This window comes from Macrotis lagotis, chromosome 7 (assembly GCF_037893015.1).
Source record: "Macrotis lagotis isolate mMagLag1 chromosome 7, bilby.v1.9.chrom.fasta, whole genome shotgun sequence".
Classification (NCBI taxonomy): Eukaryota; Metazoa; Chordata; class Mammalia; order Peramelemorphia; family Peramelidae; genus Macrotis; species Macrotis lagotis.
In genome coordinates, this window is record NC_133664.1 from 39,203,584 (window position 1) to 39,220,508 (window position 16,925).

Genomic DNA, 16,925 nt, shown 5'->3' on the forward strand with positions numbered 1-16,925 from the left:
TTTTGATATCTCTGGTGAACTGCAGAGAGCTCAGGCTTGGAATCATGTAAACTTAAATTAAAATTAACAACCTCTGCCTGCTTCAGTTTCCTCATCTGTAAAATGGGAATCATATTAGCATAATACTGTTAACATTTGAATATTAAGGTAAAGTTCTAAGCATGATCAATTTATTTTTTAGGCTAATGGTACATAGAGCACTGGGCCTGGAGTTCAAATTCTGCCTCAGACATTTTCTAGCTATATGACCCTGGATAAGTCATTTGACTTTTGGACACAGTGAAACCATTGGATCTACTAGTGGGAAAAGGAAATGTCAAACCACTCCAGTATCTTTGTGAAGAGAAGCCTAAATGAGGTCACAAAGAGTGGGACGTGATTGAAATGACTGAACAATAATAGGCAATAAATTGGGTCTGTGGCCTCTCCGTAACCAAAGATGTCGAGTGAGGGCCCGAGAGGGTCTTCAGTTACAATTAGCAAGACGAAGGCAGAGCAAAATCCTGAGTAACACAAGAGTTTTCTTCTGATCAGCAATTGTGTTATTGTTATTTGTCCATGACAGCAGGGAGGTGACGCCATGACAAGCACGTGAATTAGATTTGAGTGGGGGGGGGGGGGCTGTGCTAAGTCCCCTGACTCACGTTCTCCTCCAGAGCCATCTGGGTCCAGTGGCCAGATATGGATCAGGACGACTGGAGATGACCCTGGTGCAAGGCAATCGGGTGAAGTGACCTGTTCAGGGTCACACAGGTAGTAAGTAATGAGAATAATAAGGCTGGATTTGAACCTCCTAACTCCAGGGCCAGTGCTCTCTCCATTGAACCACTGCCCTGGGGTTGAAAACATGGAGGTCATCACAAGGCAAAAGCTTGATCTTTAATCAAATGTTTGGTGATGTAGGTAGTGGATGAAGTTTAGAAAGGGAAGAAACTTGGAAAGGGAATATTAAATCTGGCTTGATTAAATGTTGGCAAAATAAAATTAAAATCCATTTTTAATTTACATTATTTTGCAGGGTTATTGTGAAGACTGAAAGAGTTAATTACCGATTACTGATATCACATAGTAGACGCTATAGAAATGCTTATTTCTTTCTACAAGGTTGGGTTTCAGAATTCTCTTCAATGCCTTTCCTGATTCATTGAGATAAGGTGGTGTAGACTATGGCTCAACTGGTGAATTTTCTCTTGTCCTAATGACAAAAACAAAGTGAGAAAACACCACCTTCCCCCCCCTTCTTTTTCTTTCAACTTCTCCCCAGATTTCTTTTCTTTTCTTTCATTTTTTTTAACTGCAACCTTCAAGGCCCATCCACTTCCTTCTCGGTATGCATGATGGGGTTTCAGATGGCTAGGCTCCGAGAGCCATCCCAGGATCCTGAACCTCAGCTGTCATCCCCAAGAAAGACAGAGCCCTGGAGCTCCCAGCTGCAGCTCTGCCTCTCTTGGCAGCTCTCCTGAGATCCTTCTGTGGGCTGCCAACCCCATCTGCCAGCTGGCTGCCTCCCACAACAAAATGGGGGCCTGGGCTCTTGGGAGAAGGAAGGTGGAAAGGGGGCAGTGTTCCCCTTTTTCCTGTCTTGAGAAAAGTCTGTGAGAGAAGGGTCCTTCAGAGCCCTTTGACTATGGCTGAAAGATTCTCTTGGAGATAGAAAGAGATTGGGAATGAGTAATTAATGCCAGTTCTCATTCAAGGAGTTTGATTTATGCTTCTAATAATAGCCAGCATTTATAGGGTGCTTCATATTTTGTTTTTAAGCCTTTCTTTGCACATTCTAATTTTACAAGATTCTGACCAGGATGGAATCCTAGAGATCATGTAGATCCTGATTTCACAGATGAGGAAACTGAGTCATAGAAATGCTAAGTGGCTTGTCTGAGCGTAGGCTTCAAAATCAGGTCATACATTCTGAGATCTCAAACTAGATGGGATATTAGCAGTCAGTTTCATTCAATGGGACTAGACCCATAGAAGCTGTGGCATGGCATCTGGATCTTCTTTCCATGAGCTAGAGTTCTTAAGTAAGACATTTAGGTGGTGCCATAGCACATAGAGTTCCAGACCTGGGGTCAGGAAGACTCATCTTCCTCAGTTCAATTATGGACTCGGACATCTCCAAGCTGTGAGATCCCTGGGCAAGTCACTTCACCCTGTTTGCCTCAGTTTCCTCATCTGTAAAATGATCTGGAGAAGAAAATAGCAAACCATTCCAGTATCTCTGCCAAGACAATTCCAAATGGGGTTATGAACAAACAACTGATGAACAAAAGTAAGAGGAAGTATAGTTGTCTTCATCTTATTCTTGAAGGAACCAAGGTTTAGGGAATGGTATGCTTATGAGTGGTGGATTTGAGATCCAAAGTGACAGCTTGGCACTCTAAATCTAAGGATTTTTCCTTAACTTTAGTTTTCTTTGGACATCATTATGGTAAAAGAGAAGGACCACAAGGATCCAGGTATCTAAGAATAACTATTAGAGAAGTCCAGAAATTGAATGAGCCACTTTGAGAGGTGTTAGATTATTCCCTCCCCTTTGGAGGTCTTCAGGTAGAAGATGGATGGCTATTTGTCAGGTATGATGTGGTAAGATTTCCCTTTGAGGATGGGATAGGTTAGGTGGTCCACTGGGGTCCTTTCCAACTCTGAGATTCAGTGATTGTTGATAAGTAAATCATAGCGATTTGACAAGAAAGTCCCCTCCAGCCCCTCAGTCATTGTTTATATCACTGAAATACCCACAGCCTCCAGTTACCATGGCAACATTAGTGGGTTCTCACTGATTCCCTACTCTAGACTAGGCTCTTTCAGGGCCCAATTTCCATGGGGCAATGGGAATGAGCTGCCTATTGACATCATCATATTCCCTGTGAATATGGAGGCTTCATAGAGAGAGAGATTCTACTGGGGCCATAAGATTAGAAAGTGGGGATAAAAAGGAAGAGAGTGTAGAGGATCAAATAATATTTCTTATGCACTTGGGGTATCAGAAGGGCAACCCCCAAAGTGACGGGATATGAGTCCTGTTCCCTTGAAGTGATCTCATAGAACAATGAGTAGAGTTCTGGATAGACTCAGATCACACCTCACCCTCTGAGTAGCTAGGTAACTTTGGACAAGACAGACTACCTCCTTTCCCTTTGGGAAGAAGGTATAAACCTTCAGGTTCTCCATAAATATGAGGGTTTGGGGGGTTATTGTTTTTTGTTTTTTTTTTTTAGGGTTTTGCAAGGCAATGGGGTTAAGTGGCTTGCCCAAAGCCACACAGGTAATTATTAAGTGTCTGAGACTGGATTTGAACCCAAGTACTCCTGACTCCAGGGCTGGTGCTTTATCCACTGCGCCACCTAGCCGCCCCTGGGATTATTGTTTTTAACCAATCCACTGATTCATTTCACAGAGTGAGTTCCAGATGAGGAAACCATCTACCAGTGTAGATCATCACTTTCCAAGCTTAGAGAGATACTCAGGACCCTACAACCCATCTGGGTCAGGGGCAGGACTTAGGCTCCCTGATTTTACAGGGAAGGAACCTAAGATGCAGAGAAGTGATAACTTCCTACAAGTTGTCCAGCTAGGAGAGGAACCCAGGTACTCCCTACTCCAAGACAGGAGTTCTCTATCTATAATGCTGCCATGCCTTGAAGAAATAGGAATGATGATGATAATGATGATCCTAAAAATATCATCCCCTCTTCTCTTTACCTAGTATGTGCCCAAGAGTTAATGGCCTGCAAGTAAAGGCTTAAACCTAAGATATACCAGGCCACTTGCCCATGGAAACTCAGACCACATGTGCTGTGAGCTCATTTTATTTTTCATTGTTAAATTTTTTTGGTTTATTTATTTTTATATTACTATAATCTTGTTCTTAAAGCAAACATAAACCTCCCTCCCCCCCCCCCCAAAAAAAAGATAGAGAAACCTCAAGAGAAATGAAGTGAGAGAAAAAAAATTACTTAAGTCTGTGTTCAGATTTCAATAACCTGCCTCTGGGATGAGTTACCTTCTTTATCATAAGCCTACCAGAGAAATGGCTTCAATGTTTTTCCTACAGTTGCTATTACTAGCTGTATTTCCCTCCTCTCTATTCCTCCCCACTCTCATTTATTCTATTCTCTCTTCTTTCATCCTGGTCCTGTCCAAAAGTGTGTTGTATCTGAGTACCCTCTCCCACAGTCTTCCCTCTCTTCTATCACCTATTCCCTTCTTCCCTCCCCACATTTCCCCTTATCCCATCCCTTTCCTCTCATTTTTCTCTAGAGTAAGATAGATTTCTATGCCCTATTGAGTGCATATGTTCACTGAGCCATTCCTGATGAGAATGAAGGCTCACTCATTTCCCCTCACTTTCCCCCTTCCACTCCATTACTTTCTCTTGACTCTTTTAAGTGAAATATCTTAGCCCCTTCTTCCTCTTCTTTCCCTTTCTCCCAATACTTTCATTTATCACTCATTGATTCTATCTTTATACTATATTATACCATTATATTCAGCTCCTTTGTGTGCCTTGTCCATATCTGCTCCTTCTAATTGCTCTTATAAACAAGAAGGTTCATATGAGTTATCAATATCTTCTTCCCATGCAGAAATACAAACAGTTCACCATCATTAAGTTCCTCGTAATTAGTCCTTCTTGTCCACTTCCTCTATGGTTCACCTGAGTCTTGTGCTTGGAGATCAAACTTTCTGTTCAGTTCTGGTTATTTCAATGGGAAAGTTTGAAAGTCCCCTGTTTCATGAAAGTTCATCTTTTTCTCTTCTGAAAGAGGATGTTCACTTTTGCTGGGTAGTTGATTCTCAGTTGCATTCTAAGCTCTTTTGCCTTCTGGGATATCATATTCCAAGCCCTACAAGCCCTTAATGTAGACATTGCCAAATCCTGTGTTGAATTGTTTCTTTCTGGCAGCTTGTAGTATTTTCTCTTTGACTTGGGAGTTTTGGGGTTTGGCTATAATTTTCCTGGAAGTTTTTATTTAGGGATCTCTTTCAGGAAGTGATCAGTGGGTTCTCTCAATTTCTATTTTACCCTTTGCTTCTAGGATCTCAGGGCAAATTTCTTGAAAAATAAAGCCCAGATTCTTTTCTGATCATGATTTTCAGGTAGCCCAATGATTTATAAATTATCACTTCTGGATCTGTTCACCAGGCCAGTTGTTTGTCCAGTGAGATATTTCCCATTTTCTTCTAATTTTTATTCTTTTACTTTTTTATTTTTGTTTCTTCATTTCTCACAAAGTCATCAGCTTCCTTTAGCTCCATTCTACATTTGAAGGAGTTATTCTCTTCAGAGAACTTTATCTCCTTTTCCAGCTGACCAATTCTGCTTTTTAAGACAGAATTCTTCTCCTTATTGACATTTTGCACTGCTTTTTTCCCATTTAGACTAAATTGGTTTTTGACATGTTATTTGCCTTGATATTTTTGGTATCTCCTTGACCAAGTTGCTGACTTGGTTTTCATGATTTCCTTACATAGCTCTCAATTCACTTCCCAATTTTTCCTCTACTTCCCTTACTTGCTTTTCAAAGTCTTTTTTGAGCTCTTCTATTACTTTGATGTCATTTCCTATTTCTCTTGGGGGCTTTTCATACAGAAGCTTCCATTTTGTCATCTTCTGAATGTGTATGTTGATCCTCCATGAGACCAAAGTAATTTTCTATGGGCAGATTCTTCTTTTTCTGTTCTTTGCTCATTTCCTCAGTCTATGACTGATTTACCGCACTTCCAGTTTAGGACCTTAATTCCTCCAAGGTCTTATGAGAGCCTCTAATTGTTCTCTTGTCTATGCTCTTGTATGTGTGATGCCCTGGAGCTGTCAGGAGGGTCCCTGCTCCTCTATGGTGGTAGGGGCCCCAGACTGTGACCTGGATCTGAGTGTGGGCAAACAACAGAGTCCTGCCACAGGGAGAGCAGAGAGACCTCTTCAGTCTCTTCCCACCCACTTAACCATCTGCTCTGGAAGTGCTGAGTGGCTCCGCAGGTTCCCACTGCAGGTTCCCACCACAGGGATGCTCTGAGGCCAGCACTGGCTTAGGCCCCATGCTCACTCTTGTGCTGCAGATTTCTCTCTCCTCCCCTTCAAGTCGTTCCTGGTAATCCCTGGGCCAAGAGATCTGGAAACTGCCCCTTCTGCCACGGACCCAGGTGCCCTGAGGGCTGCTCCTGGAAGGCTGGAGGATCTGGTTTGCTCCTGTCAAGTTGAGCTGTGGCTCTGTCCAACTCCAAGTCCAGAGAAATAGATCTTTCTCACAGATCTTCTACATTGTCTTGAACTGGGAAATTGTATCACTCAGTCTTTCTGTGGATTCTGCCCTTCTAAATTTTGGGTAGAGTCATCATTGCATGGCTTTTGGAGTTTTTTGAGTTTCCAGAAATTCCTGCCCTTACAACATCATCAGGGCTCCACCACCACCACCACCTTCCCCAGCTCATTTTTTAAAAATTATATGAAAATTTTATTTATTTTCCAATTATACTCAGTAGTTTCTACCTATCATTTTTTGGTAAGGTTTTGAATTTTATACTTGCCCTTCCCCTTCCTCCCCGCCCCCCAAAGGCAGTCTGATAATCTTTATATTGTTTCCATGCCAGGCATTGATCAAAATTGAATGTGTTGAGAGAAAAAAACATACCCTTGAGGGAAAAAATAAAATATTAGAGTTAGCAAAATTATATAGTACATAAGACAACTATTTTTAAAAGTAAAGGTAATAAGGGCAGCTAGGTGGCTCAGTGGATAGAGCACTGGCTCTGGAGTCAGGAGGACCTGAGTTCAAATCTAGTCTTAGACACTTAATAATTACCAAGCTATGTGGCCTTGGGCAAGCCACTTAACCCCATTGCCTTGCAAAAAACCTAAAAAAATTTAAAGATAATAGTCTTTGGCCTTTGTTTAAACTCCACAATTCTTTCTCAGGATACAGATGGTATTTTCCATCACAGGTAGTTTTGTACAAGTGATGTTTTTACCCTTTTTCATAATCTCCTGGGCTATGACTGAGGACTGAGAAGTGTGGAAAATAGTGAAGGCCAGAACAGGCAGTGGAGACCTCATCAAAGCCAGGGAACTTGGGAGCAGGGAGCCCAACTCTGAGGGACCTGATTTATCTTTTGGGGCAGGGCAAAGAGATGGATAAAACTGTGTATGAATGTATGGATGTGTGCATATGCATAACTGAAATATATATTATAAATATGAGATATTTATCTATGTGTGGGCCTATATATGTATGTATATATATGCATATCAAGAGTTCTCTCTGTCTCTCTCACTTTCTCTTTCTCCTCTGTCTCTTTCTATCTGTGTCTCTCTCTCTGTCTCCTCTGAATCTGTCTTTATCTGTCTCTCTCCTGTCTCTGTCTCTCTCTGTCTCTGTCTCTCTGTTTCTGTTTCTGTTTCTGTCTCTGTCTCTGTCTCTGTCTATATATATATATATATACATATATATGTATATATATATATATATATATGTATATATATATATATATATTTCTATCTCTGTCTCTCTCCACAGAAGAGATGGTGCAGGGACACAGCCAAATGATGAGATTTCTTAGGTGGAAATTGAGAGCTCTAAAATCACAATGAACAGATTTGCAAATTAGAGAACATTAGTTTTTTTTTCTGTTATAGTTATTGGTTTTTTACTGATTTAAAAACATTTGCTTGGGAGAGATTCACCCTAAGAACCATTCAGATTTCAAAAATCCTGAATGAATGAGAGCAAATGAACAGGATGTGTGTTAGGCTCATCTTAAATTCTCCTGACAATTCCTGCTATAACCACCGCTACCTCTCACGGCTCCTCTGAGTCAAACAGTAGAGAAAAGCACAGATGTTGAGGATGAAAAACCAGAGTGCATCCTCCAAGGCTGGAGGGCTCCTTACCTACCTGATCTCATGCAAGTTACTTGAGAAGCAGGAGTTTTGTTTGGACCTTCCCCTGGATTTCCTGGGTGTCACTGGAGGGGGATATTGAGGATCCTCTTGTCGTTCCAGGAACCCAGAGGAATTTTACAGCACTAAAACTGCTCTGTGAGGGTGGATCACAGAGTGAGGGTCTAAGTGGAAGAGGGGAAGCTGGAGCCCTAGAACAAGTCCCACTCATCCTTGGGCAAATCCATTTGCAACCAAACCCAATTGGTTTAGTTTCTCACTTGAGTTGAAGACCTGGTGACTACCTGTTGTCCCTGGGTCCTAAATGTTTTAGGGAAGAGCTCCACATGGGCTGTAAGCCTGTAAGGACCTTTTGAGATGAAGAGGCTAGAATTTCTTTTCTTTCCTTCTCTCCCTTCCTTCTTCCTTTCACTTCCTTCCTCTCTCCTCTTGTCTCTTCCTTCCTTCATCCATCCATTTCTTTTTTCTTTCTTCCTTTCTCTCTCTGTCTTTGTTTCTCTTCCTTTCTCCTTCCTTTCTTCCTTCCTTCCTTCCTTCCTTCCTTCCTTCCTTCCTTCCTTCCTTCCTTCCTTCCTTCCTTCCTTTCTTTTCTTTCTTTTTCTTCTTCCTTTTCTCTTTCTCTCTTTCCTTTGTCCTTTCCTCTTTCTTTCTCTTTTCTTCCCTTCCCATTTGTCTCTGTCACATGTCCTTTATTTGTTGACTCTAAATAACTCCATATTTGGAGAGAATTGTGATTTTCACCTGTATGTGTGGGGCTATATAAGATATGCACTATATTAATCATTTTGAAACTCTTTCCTCTATGGCACTGGAGAAACAAATGAAAAGACAATATTTATGTTTCCCTGGGACCCCACAAGACTCTTCTCCATGTTCATTGAGTACAAGGATATGTGTTCAAAATGTACCATGACTGATTTGATGAGGACCACAAATTGTTAAATAGGAGAAAGGAAACTGGGTGACGAGTGATTATTCATGGCAGTATGTTTAGCCTGCTCAATCTAGTTCCACCTTACATGGGTGATAAGGGATCCTGCTTCAGAAAAAATGCAACAGATCCTTCTGTGATGACTGTTTCTGACTGAATTGTCTGGTGATGCCTTTTGAGCCAGAAAGGGAGTGCCTTAAAGGCAATCAGTAAGCTCCATCCTTCTCTTTCCTTTTTTTGTTGTGGAGTATAAAGACAACTCCCTCTCTTCTGGGGGGCTAGCAGGTCCCTCCCTTCCCGTCTTGTGCATGGGGCCAGATAACCTATGGCCTCCCAGGGAAGCCTGTGTCTGGGAAACCTGTTGTGTCTTCTTCCTTTGCATCAGAGCTTTCTGAGACCTCAGAAGGTTGGGAAAAGCTCCAGAGGTCTAGCAGCTGAGCCTGGGAAGGGGCCTGTCCTGAGGAATGACCTTGACCCAGCCCAGTGGTGAATCAACCCAGCAGCTGAGATGCCACATCACGGAAACCAAGGAACAACTTGTGCTTCAACTTGGATACAAGTGAACTAGAAGCAGGAAGAATGCTGTTGTCTCCACTTGGAGCCCCCTTCCCCAAGGGATCAGAGTGGATAGGAGAGAATGAGATTCCATTCTGGCTTTTGTGATATATTTTCAGTAAATTTCCCTTTATAAAAGATAATTGATGTCAATGGAGTAATATATTTTGAGATGAAATCACCTGGTTAAATTGAGAGTGAAGTACTAATCATTTTTGTTGAGTCATTTCAGTTATGTTCAACTCTCCATGACCCATTTGGGGATTTCCTTGGCAGAGATGCTGGAGTGGTTCATTTTCTTCTTCAGGTCATTTTATAGATGAGGAAACTGAGGCAAACAGGGTGAAGTGACTTACCCACAGTTAGTAAGTGTGTCAATGCAGATTAGAACTCAGGTCCTCCTGATCCCATGGTTGGTGCCAGCTAGCTGGCAGTGGAGAGTCAAGAATACCCATCTTTGTGAGTCCAAATTCAGCCTCAAATACTAATTAATTGTAATTGAGCAATGTCACCAGCTGCACTCTGGACAGTAGCCTTGTTCCATTTTGTTGGGAGTTGGGAGACTTGTTCTTCTGAATTAATAGGTTTCTAACCCAGGGTGCATGGAGGACAGCAGAGCACATTAGAGTGGAAGTAGAGAAGGAGGGAGCTTCATTGGTTTGAGACATAGAACTGAAAGGTAGATGAAGCTAATTAGGAATCCCAAGACCCTGAGGACAAATTTGGCTTCCTTCTGGCCAATCCTATTGAAAACTGGCCCTAGTGGGAAGAACCCTTGGTGATATAGTCAGGGACATCTGGTTTCACTTTTTTTTTAGGTTTTTTTGCTAGGCAATGGGGTTAAGTGGCTTGCCCAAGGCCACACAGCTTGGTATTATTAAGTATCTGAGGCCGGATTTGAACTCAGGTACTCCTGACTGCAGGGCCGGTGCTCTATCCACTGCGCCACCTAGCCACCCCTGGTTTCACTTCTTGTCTCTGTGACTTGTTACCAGTGTGTTTGGGGAATAAACCAAGTCACCTCTCCAAGCCTCAGTTTCTTCATCTGTAAAATGAAAGGGTTTCAGAAGAGGATCCCTAAGTTCTCTTCCAGCTCTAAGTAAATTGGTAGCCTCTAGTAACAGCATCTTCACTGTGGACCTATTTCTAGCCAGGAAGTCAATTGAGCAGAAGCATTTTAAATATCCTGGAATAACCCTTCAGCCAAAGCCTAAAAGTATCACATGGTTAGGCAATGCCTTTCCTGTATTTCTTTTTTTTTCTTACTTCAGTCTACATCATCTGACTACTTTAGTGCCCTCATACACATACACACATACACACACACACACACACACACACACATGTTTCATGACAGCAAGGTTCCACTGAAGCTTTCCTTTTGGTGGCAACTTAGAATTCCTCTAATTCTAGGAGGCTGGAGAGCCTAGAAAGCAGCGTTAGGGGAGGAGGATACTCTGTTGGAATAGCCGGGCTCCCTTCAACAAAGGAGTATCTCTCTGAATGGAGGGCGGTCGACAGTCCTCATATTTTAATTGCGCCTTTTACTCATGTCCTCGATGTCAGTGTTCCATTGGCTTTACTAAGCATATTATTGATTTTCAGGAAACTAAGCAGGTACAATCTCAAATTTTTCACTAAGTACAAGACCCAGAATATTAAGTGTACGAGAAATACTTAATGGCAACCTGTAAGTGTTTTCATAGTTTAACACTGCCCTAAGACTTTTGGAACACTGTACAGGCTTAAGGGTGAAGCCATATGTTAATGTCCCCTATATGGGAAAAATTCAACATTGTTGAATATGATTCAGTTTACATCTATGATATGAAAGGTATTCATTTGTTAACTCAGATACAAACTCTACCCCCCCCCCAAAAGAGGGTTATGGCATTATTAGTCAGTGTAAATTTAAAAATTCATTAAAAATAGAAGGGGCAATTAAGTAGCACAGTGGAAAGAGCACTGGACTTGAAACCAGGAAAATTTATCTTCCTGAGTTCAAATCCAGTTTCAGAAACTAGCTATGTGACTGGCAAATCACTTCACCCAGTTTGCCTTAGTTTCTTCATCTGTAAAATGAACTAGAGAAGGAAATGACCAATCACTCCAGTATCTCTGCCAAGAAAGCAATTGAATAAAGATAGTAAAAGGAGATTTGAAGGGAAACAGCCCATCGGGACAGCTTTGAATTTAATGGATTGAATTTTTTACATAAATTTTTAAAAACTCCTTGTCATGGAAATTATCTTCCCCCTTTTCTTTCTGCTTCTCTTCCTTTCTCCTCTGCCTCCTTCTATTCTTTTCTTTTTTTCCTCCTCTTCCCCCTTCTTCCTCCCTATTCTACTCTTACTTTTTCCTCCTTCTCCATTTTTCTCAAGTCATATTTCCAAAGCATTTTAAGCATTTCAAAATACTTTTCCTTGTAACAACCCTGTGAGGTGGGTATCATTAGTATCAGTCCTCTCTGGACAAACTATGAAGCTGGGGAAGCTTCTCCTTAAATATTTCCAGCAACCCCCTCTGCCTGTGTGTTAAGGACAGCCCTAATTGTGTGCTATGGAAAGGATAGAACTGAAAGTGCAGTCATTTCCCCCCATCTCTGCCACACCATGTCCAAAAGACCTTTGAATTTCTGCTTCCCAGGGACAAACTTGTCTCCCAAACTGTCTTCATTAGATGACTTGTCTATTCTATGTGGAGATATGTTGTAATGAGAGACGTCTGTCATGTTCCCTTTCTCTCTGTGAGGGGATGTTCTTGGGTCTTTAAGCTCATCTCTCAGCTTCTGCTCTTTCCCTCTAAACATCATTTTTTCCATTAATCACTTGGCTGGACCAGGGTTTCCTCCCCCTCCCATCTCAGGATTGCTTTGGTGTCAGCCTCCTCCCATCTGATTGATAAAGACAGTGGCAGTTCTGAGTTGAGTCTTCTGACCGTGTCGACTGCACTTCAGAGAGCGAATGGGCACTTCACAGTTATTCCCTTGATAGGTACAAACACTTGAGTGTATGTCTATTCAATTGGGGAATAGAGGTTTTTACTTGTATATGAAAGAATTGAATTTTTTTTTTGTAAGTCCAAAGTTACAGCTCTCCCATCTCCTTAAGGCATCACCTGGCTTTTACATTCAGTATGAATGAATGAATGAGAGATTAAATGAAAAGTATTTAATTTAGAATTTACAACATGCTAAGTTCTGTCCCAAGTGCCGAGGATACAAGTAGAAAAGAGAGACGGCCCCAACCCTCAAGTTTATATTTTAATGGGGGAGGGGGGAGTTTTGGTTGGGAAAGTCATAGGGATAGTAAGTGGGACTATAGGGGAGCTCATTGACCCAGGATTGTGGTCCTTCTCTTGGAGCCCCAAGATCTCCCTTTGAATTTCAAATCTACTACTCATAAGAATGCTATTCCCTTAACCTTGGTTCCTTCAAGTATAAGATGAAGAAGCTTATATCTACTCTTGTTGATGATCATGGTCTTCATGATCCCATTTGGGACTTTCTTGGCTGAGATACTGGAGTGGTTTGCCATTTTCTTCTCCAGCTCATTTTACAGATGAGGAAACTGAGACAAACAGGGTGAAGTGACTGGCAGGGATTGGCATTTTTTTCCAGCTCATTTTGGGGATGTTTTTAGAATGGATTCCTTCACAGGGATGGACTGGATAAGATGATTTCAGAGCCCCTTTCCCCATGGGACAGATTTTATGATTCCCCAGTGCAGCAAAGCAGAAAGTACATTGGACATGGCGAGCAGAGACCTTGTTTCGGGTCCTAGCTCTGATATGGCTGTGGCTGCTATGCTGCCCGCCAAAATGGAGCACCCCAGGGTACAGACTTGTCTCTGCCCTCTCTCATATTCATTCCTATTTCAGCCCTGCTGGCATATCCTCTCTGCTTTCCTACCCCTTGCTTTGAGAACTGCAATCAAATCAATACTCTGAACTATGTTACCTACATGGGCTAGGAAAGACAGAATAGGAATTTTATAGTGGGTAAAAGAGGATCTTACAGGGTGGGGGTGGGTCACTACTTTATCATGTGCAACACAAATGAGGGCTTTTATATCCATTAGATGATAGTTTAGTTGGCACATATCTCTGAGAGCTAAGTGCTGTGCTTCCATGGATGTCAGGGGACTGGATGAAAGTCATGGATCTGGAAAGGAACTACAGCATCTCATTCAACCCCCTCATTTTTTTTTAGATTTTTCAAAGCAATGGGGTTAAGTGGCTTGCCCAAGGCCACAAAGTTAGGTAATTATCAAGTGTTTGAGGTCGGATTTGAACCCAGGTACTCCTGACTCCAGGGCCGGTGCTCTATTCACTGCGCCACCTAGCCACCCCTAACCCCTTCATTTTTAAAGATGAAGAAGATGAGAACTGTGAATAGCTCAGCCCAGATCCTGAAAACTACTGGGAGAAATCCCTCAAATGGCATGTCCTAAAATGGCTTGGCAGCATCTCCTTGATGAACAAGAGATGCATATCGGGTTCTGGTCCTTTTTAAGACAGTAGTGGAAGGGGGAAGAGGGAGGAAGAGATCACTGAAGGAGATATCATTGCGAAGAATAGTAGAAAGAACACTTTGGAAGATGTGATTTGAAATGCTTTTTACCGACTGTGTGACCTTGTACAAGTCATTTAAACAACTTTGAACCTCAGTTTCCTCTTATGAAAAAAGGAGAGCAAGTTGAGTTAATTGACTTCTTCCTTGAAACTTCTAAGTCCATATTATCTATGATTCTATAAACCATTTCATTTTTTTAATTTTAGGGGTTTTTTTTGGCAAAGCATTAGGTAAGTGTCTGAGGTCACATTTGAATTCAGGTCCTCCAGAGCTGGTGCTCTAACCACTATGCAACCTAGCTGCCCCTAAACCATTTAAAATGAGAAGATCACTTAATCTTACTCCTTCGGTTGTTTCTCAAATCAGAGTTACTTTTTTCCAGGTTACTTTTTCCCCTTCATTTATAAGTGTCAGAAATCCTGAAAGCAGTTTAATAATAATTCTTCTGGATAATTCATATGAATATTTAACCTAAGGTTCCCTGTCTTTGAGGAATGTTGAAATAAAACTTTGCTCCCAATAAAGATTCCCAGATTCAGTCACTACCCCCTATTCCCCTCAACTCTGATAAGCCAAGAAAAACCCATTATAAGCCTATAACCTTTTTCTTTTATCAACCTCAAAATTATTTCTTCATTCAAAGCAGAATTTTAGAGGTCATTCATTCCAGGCCCTTTCTGCTCCAGGTACTCTTGGAAATTAAATTTTATCTGTCCAAGATGTTTTATTTAAGGGCAGGGTATCTGGCCAAGACATGGCAGTAATCATCAACAAATTACCATGCCAAGGGAAAAATATTGCCAGATTGTATTATCTGGGGAATCAGATCAGATCACTTAAGAGAACCATAATGAGACAGGCAAAGAGCGAGGGGTCAGCTCAGACCATTACATGGCCAGCCTCAGAGTCCACTTTGTCCAAAAAGGAAACTGCCAGTGCATACCTTGTTTCTAAACAGTTTTCTGTTTTTCTCATTATTCTTAGGTCCAAGGTAGTCCTATAGGGAGGGTAGATATGTGTGATTCTCTGTTAGTGGGGGAGTATTCCATTTGAAATTATGGCCCAGAGCCCTTCACTCTGCTGTCTGAACGAGGAGATCTATAGTCTTAATAACTTGAGTTTAACAGTCCCACAGTGAGGGTGACTCAGGTCTAGCTTCTAGAGAATCCGGGGTGACTTCCTTATACCCCAAAGGAGCTTTTGTCAAACAGCCATTGTTCTTTCTTCTGACTGTGTTAAAGTGGACTCAATTTGAAACTAGGTAGGGGATGAAAAGAAAAAGAAAGATAATTTCTCTAAAGAAACCCATAAATAGAAGAAAAAGATGAACTATTACCCTCTGAAGCAAAGAATGGGTAAGGGTTAAGATCTTAGCAGTAGTGGGTGATATTACTGAATGCTAAGTATTAGATTACACCTACCACCATCATGCCCCCACATTATAAATTTGTGAATTAATAGAATGTATAGAGGGCCGACTATGTGGGAGGCACTCCGAAAAACCCTCTGGATACGTGGACAAAGCAAAATTGTTACTGCCCTCAAGGAGACAACATCTACACACGAGTCTTTTTTGTTTTTTTAGGGGTTTTTTGCAAGTCAATGGGGTTAAGTGACTTGCCCAAGGCCACACAGCTAGGTAATTATTAAGTGTCCGAGGACAGAATGAACTCAGGTACTCCTGACTCCAGGGACGGTGCTCTATCCACTGCGCCACCTAGCTGCCCCCCCCACATGAGTCTTTATAGAATATATGTGCATATAGGGATATGTGTATAAATAACAGATACATAAGCATATGTCCATATGGACACATAACAGATATATGTGTATATATAGAAATAAATATATTTATGAGCATATATGGATATATACAAAATAAGTCAAATGTAGTTTGGGTAAGGAATCCTCTAGCCACTGGAAGGAAAGAAGGAAACAGCATTTATTGAGCGCCTATTGTATGCTATTGCCCTGTGTTAAGTATATTGCAAAAATTATCTCATTTAAGCCTTACAACAACCCTGGAGGTGGGTGCTTTCCTTAGCATTTTTCCTATTTTTCCATTTTCCCATTTCTCATTTTCCCATTCCTATTTTTCAGTTGGGGAAACTGAGGCACACAGCCATTGAGTGACTTGTCTGGGCCCACACAGCTAGACAGTATCTGAGGTCACATTTGAGCTCAGGTCTTCCTGACTTGGGACCCAAGGCTCTCTCCACTGCACCACCAAGCTGCAAGACCAGGAAAGGCTTCATGAAGAAGTTGGGTGTGAGCTGAATTTTGAGGGAAACCAGTGAACATTCAAGACATAGGGAACTGCCAATGTGAAGAAAGGAATTGGTGCATCTTATGTGCAAAGCAGCTGCAGGACGCCAGTCCCTCCTGGTATGTATCTTCCAGGAATCCCTGGCTAGTGAGCACACCTGCGTTCTAGGGTATAGCCCACTGAAAAATAAATATGTTATTTATTTATTTTTTTGCATCACTATATCTAGCTGAGCATTATCTCGTAAACACAACAGTAGCCTCAAGGGTTGTCTCTGGCAATAATATATGCTGTGTTCTGTACCCACAACCACTGCCTCTCTCTCTAACAGAAAGAAGAGGGTACCATCATTGACTTTTTGGGAACCAAGATTCATTGCAGCTAATCAGAATTTCCTGCCTTTACAGTGTTGCTTTCATTTGTATTTTTGAAGGCATCTTCTTGTTCAGTCATTTCCATTGTGTATGAGTCTTTGTGACCCCATTTGGGGTTTTCTTAACAATGACACTGGAGTAGTTTGCCATTTCCTTCTCCAGTTCATTTTACAGATGAGGAAACTGAGGCAAAATGGTTAAGTGACTTGTCCAGGATCACACAGCTAGATTCTGAGGCTGGATATGAACTCAGGTCTTCCTGACTCCAGGTCCTGCGCTCTATCCAGTGTGCTACCTGAGCCTCAGTTTCCACATACAGTTTATTA

At 41.6% G+C, this 16,925-nt stretch overlaps 1 protein-coding gene across 1 annotated transcript in view; it reads left to right on the forward strand.

Annotated features, from left to right (window-relative positions):
* NEK11 (NIMA related kinase 11) overlaps positions 1–16,289 on the forward strand; it is a 291,550-nt gene extending 275,261 nt beyond the window's left edge. Inside the window, exon 17 of the mRNA XM_074195807.1 lies at positions 16,060–16,289. The gene's annotated coding sequence lies outside the window, so the exon portion shown is untranslated. The remainder of the gene's footprint in view (positions 1–16,059) is intronic.
* Positions 16,290–16,925: the final 636 nt, after the last annotated feature.